General features: G+C 53.5%; 1 pseudogene; it reads right to left on the reverse strand.

Annotated features, from left to right (window-relative positions):
- Positions 1 to 1,665: 1,665 nt before the first annotated feature.
- On the reverse strand, positions 1,666 to 3,780 carry LOC119338803 (annotated as a pseudogene).
- Between the last annotated feature and the right edge of the window lie 1,380 nt (positions 3,781 to 5,160).

The following is a 5,160-nucleotide window of genomic DNA, read 5'->3' on the forward strand; positions in this document are numbered from 1 at the left end:
TGCTCCATCGCTGGGTCCCTATGGTCGTTGTTGCCTTCAGAATCAACCGGAGTGTCATCCTGTTTTAGGTTGTTATCGCTATTTTTACTGTGACTGGATGTAAGGTGGCGCCTACACCGTCGTTTTTTGCTTTTGCCCGGGGGGTTTATCCTCCCTTGAGTCCTTTTTGTCAACATTGTCTTCTTTGGGGGTGTCGACCATGTAGACATCGTATGATGAAGTGGCTGTCCAGCGCCCCGTGGGCGGTGGTTCCAGATCGTCCCCTACATCAACGTCCATACCGTCGATGTTATTGAGGTTGGAGTCAAGCATGTCTGTTAGGTCATCGACTGTGGCTACAAAGTGGGTGGTGGGTGGGCTGCGATTTTCTTCGTCCTCTGTATCCCACACGGGCCGGACATAGTTCGGCTAGGAGTCTTCTGACAGAGAGAGTGACCTTAATGAATTTAGCACGCCCCCGAAGGGTGAGTGCTGAAAGATATCCGCGGCGGCGAATTCCATAACCAGAGCCCAGTTAGATTCAATGGGCACGGATGCGCGCGGTCCGTAACATACGACCGGAGGCGAGTCCGGGGGTCCGGAGATACAGATCCCTTTAAGAGAGGAGTCTGTGTTCGGCTCCAAAGCCGATGAGTATGCGGCCTTCGGGGCGGGGTCCATCCACCCGCCCTCAGAAGGCACGACCTGCTTCAGAACGAAGTCCGGAGCTGTAGCAGGTGCGGTGTTCCGAATACTGTCCGACTGTAGATCTAGGTCATGCCCGTCGTGATCATTCGTCGCTCCTGACAAGGGCCCGAATCCGTTGAAGATCAAGTCTTCGCGGATGCCGGCAGTGTAGTTTAGGTTTCCAAACCTGACCTGATGGCCAGGGGCGTAGCTATCGATCTGTTCCAGATGGCCAAGCGAGTTGGCCCGCAGTGTGAAGCCGCCGAACACGAAGATCTGTCCGGGGAGAAAATTCTCAACCAAGACAGCGTGGTTGAAGGTTGGAGAAGCCATCTAGCCTTGCCGCGACGACACAGAGGAACTCTCAATGAAAGCACCAATGTCGGTGTCAAAACCGGCGGATCTCGGGTAGGGGGTCCCGAACTGTGCGTCTAAGGCTAATGGTAACAGGAGGGTAGGGACACGATGTTTACCCAAGTTCGGGCCCTCTCGATGGAGGTAATACCCTACTTCCTGCTTGATTGATCTTGATGATATGAGTATTACAAGAGTTGATCTACCACGAGATGAGAGCGGCTAAACCCTAGAAGCTAGCCTATGGTATGATTGTTGTTGTGTCCTACGGACTAAACCCTCCGGTTTATATAGACACCGGAGGGGGCTAGGGTTACACAGAGTCGGTTTACAGAGGAGGAGATCTACATCCGAATCGCCAAGCTTGCCTTCCACGCCAAGGAGAGTCCCATCCGGACACGGGACGAAGTCTTCTATCTTGTATCTTCATAGTTCAAGAGTCCGGCCAAAGTACATAGTCCGGCTGTCCGGATACCCCCTTATCCAGGGCTCCCTCAGTGGCGGAGGCACTCGGACTCTTCGAGCAATAGGGCAGGACGACATAAGTGAGATGAGCCGTCCACTTTTTTCTTGTTGCTGCCATTGGATAATCAAATTAAGTAGGTACATAAATTAAGTAGTTGGAGAATCACAGAGCCCTCAATCAAAAAGCTAAATGTCAGTGAACATATTATGTGGACTGAAGGCATCACGTACACCATTAGACATATAGCTAGAGAATCATAGATGATTGATGTCTACCACTGAGAGGTGCAACCAATGTGTGCACTGGCTTCGGTATAATAATAATGTTACAACAATGAGTCCGCATCGGACCAACCCTTCATGCTTGTACTGACTAACTTACTTCTGCAGAGCAGCTATGGCAGTGAGACGGGGAGCGGCGGCGGTGTCTTATTGAATCTTGAGGAGGATGAAGATGGCGACGCGGTTGGTGCGGATGTCGGGGTGCCACTGCGCCTGCTCCACGCACCCGATCTCGAACTCCCCATGGCCCCTTCCAAGAAGCACTCCACCACGGCACCACCACATATGGTCCTTCATTCACACTTCATCATTACTTTAGCAATCAGCAGGCAGCAGCAAGGCATTCAACATCGAACTGGACGGGATTGGATCGCTCACCGTTGCGGAGCTCGCCCGCGAGCAGCACGGTGGTGTCCGGCCGGGGCAGCCGAGTGAGCGTGGCCAGCAGGTCGCCGACGGCCTCCTCGCTGTACTCCACGTCCGACCCCAGCACGAGCTCAAGCGGCGGGTCCAGCATCTCGGGGTAGAGCTCAGTACTCGTCGCCCCACACCAGCTCCGCCACCGTTGCCAACCTGCCCCCCACGTCCCCACCACCCCCAACGTTCTCCTCGAGGTTCTTCCGTAGCAGCCTGACGCGGTCGGGCAGGTCGGTGGCCACGACGCGCGCCGAGCAGCGCCGCCACGACGGCCACAAGCCCGCACCCAGCGCCAAGGTCCACCGCGCGCGCGCCGCGCACCGGCAGTAGGCCGCTGTCGGCCGCGTGCAGGAGGAACTTGGCAAGCACGATGCCGCTGTCTCACACCACGGCGCCCGTGACCCCCGACGTGCCCCGGAAGGACGACAACTGCTGGTGGAGCGTCAGGCGGCGGCCGCACGCGTCGATGTGGAAGGTGACCGGCGCCCCACCTCGCCTTCGTCCAGACAATCTATGAGAGAAAGCATTTCTCGCACCTGATTCTTGCGGCTGATTTTTCTCAATGCATGATTGTGTTTCCTTTTATTAGGGGCGAACGAAGGCGAGGGATCACTTGTTGATGGAAGGTTGGATGTGATCATTGATGGATTGGCGTGAGAAATAGGGAGGTGATCTGTTTGTATGGTATTATTTCTGAATTTTTAATTACCAAATATTTACATGATTGAATTGAATCGGCACCTGCCAAAGAAAGCACGAATAAATGGAAGGAGTATCAGACGTGGTTCGGTTTTACGTGCGAAGAAGAAAAAATTAACGTGAGAGGTGAGACAAAATAAACAGGACGAAAATTAACCAGATGAAAATAAACCGTGAAGACTATTCACCAACTCAAACATTAGGACTAGAGATATGAGTGACACAATTGTGATCAGATGCTCCTTTCAGACTTGTTGTTCATTTTAATTAGCTACACCTTCCGTTCCATAGTATAAGATCAATTTTTAAGATAGCTAAAAAATGTTCTTATATTATGGGGCGGAGGGTGTAGTATTGATATCTAAGAGTCAATTACACCGGTGGTGCTTGAACTTGGCGTGATCGGTTACTTTGATGCTAGAACTTGTGGCAAACATTGAACTGGTGCAATAACTTGGCTCGTGAGGGCTCAGCCGCCGCCGCCTTGTTTCCCTCCAACGCCCTTCTCCCCCTCCGCTGCTGCCGATGGTCGGCGTCGGGCAAAGCCCGTGCGTGCGACGACGATGGCGGAGGGTCTCTCCTCCCTCTTCCGGATCCACAGCGGCACGGGCGTCCTAATCCGCGGGGTGCGGCCCTGCCGGCGGTGTGGCGGATCCCGGAGGCGGCGGGCTCGCGACGGTGCACGGGCGCCCAGATCCATGGGTGTGGGACTCCCGGCAGCGTGCAGGCTCCCGGCGCCGTCGGGATCGGTCGATGGCGGGCTTGGGCGATGGCGTCGGCCGCGCGGTGCCGAATCTCGTCGGTTGCGTGGTGCTGGATCTCCTCGCTCATGGCGGATCTCGCCACTCCGGCCATCATAGAGGAACCTGGACCTGGGGCGGCGGCCTCGTTAGGCATGGCGATGGCCCCCTCGGCTGGCAACGTTCGCAGGGGGTGGACGGACGACATCTTGAACGCGTGGGCGGTGAGTTGCCAATGGATCTCTTCCGCGTTGTAGGCCTTCTCAATCTGCACTTGGTGGCCTACGATCGCGGTCGTCGGTCCCGGTGCGTTCGCGGGGGCTGGTAGAGGTAACACCGTACCGGAGGAAACTCTGGATGACTCGTTCGTCCCGACGGTGGCGTCGACCAGGGGTCGTCGTTCTCCTACTTGCATGCGCCGTCGAGGTCCCTGCCCTCTACCCCGACCCCATGCCCGAGTGAAAACCCAAAATCTCCTTAGATTGGGCGGCGGCGGCACTGCGTGTGTCGTACCCTTCTTGGAGGCGCCGCCTGGCGCGTTTGGGTGCTCGGTTAGAGGAACTACGGGCGAAGGGGATGGGACCAGTGGCAGCAGGTGGTGTTTGCGACGGAGTAGCGGCGTGGCATCTGGCACGTCGACATCGTCGGGTCTCAGTGGCATGGAGCATCGGGGTCTCGCCGGTGGGCGTGTGATGATGAACAAGCGCAGGATGGTGGTGTCGTGGTGGCGTTGACGACAGCTAGACCAGACAAGGTAGATGCAGCGGTACAACACAGAAGATGCATTGGTGGCAGATGGCTGCGGTTGCCTCATACCCGGCAGGCGTCCTGGTTGAGAAGTGCGCCGGACTGGTGGGTGCCCCATACCCGGCAGACGTCCTGGTTGGAACATCAGGTCTTAGATGTTACGTTTGGCCGCGAGGTCTATTTGGTATTAGACCCAGACTATCAGCATCCCTTCATCAACTGGATAGGATTAGCGACAAATGTTGCCTAGACGGTGGCTTTAGTCTTACTGTTGTATGACTTTATAATGTGAATAATTAATAAAATGGCTGCATACATCGTCCAGATGCAGAGGCCGGAGGTCCTCCTCTTTTTTCTAACAAAAAATGTTTTTTATTTTTTCTGTATGATAGGTGGGCACCGACATGAAAATTAAAAGAAAAAGGGTAAGCCTTCTACACTCAAACACGCGACGAAATGATAGCACGTACGCGCTCACAGCCACTGCACTATTTTCTTTTGGATGTTCAACAAGGATAACAGATATTAATGTAGTATAAGGATATTCGCAAATGATAAAATGTAAGTAATAAAAATAAAGTTCAAATATTTGTGTGTATGTGGGGCTTAAATTGGGTGCAAATAATGCGGCCCATTTTGCACGCGCTGGTTCTTTCGAAATGTTTGTAAAACGTAAGTAATAAAAGTAAAGTTATTTGTGTGCTATAAATATCATACACACAAATGATGATTAGTACTACATAAACACATTTAAATATACACACATGTATTATATAATTGTTTTTAGTAA

The sequence above is a fragment of the Triticum dicoccoides genome, chromosome 7B (assembly GCF_002162155.2).
Source record: "Triticum dicoccoides isolate Atlit2015 ecotype Zavitan chromosome 7B, WEW_v2.0, whole genome shotgun sequence".
Classification (NCBI taxonomy): Eukaryota; Viridiplantae; Streptophyta; class Magnoliopsida; order Poales; family Poaceae; genus Triticum; species Triticum dicoccoides.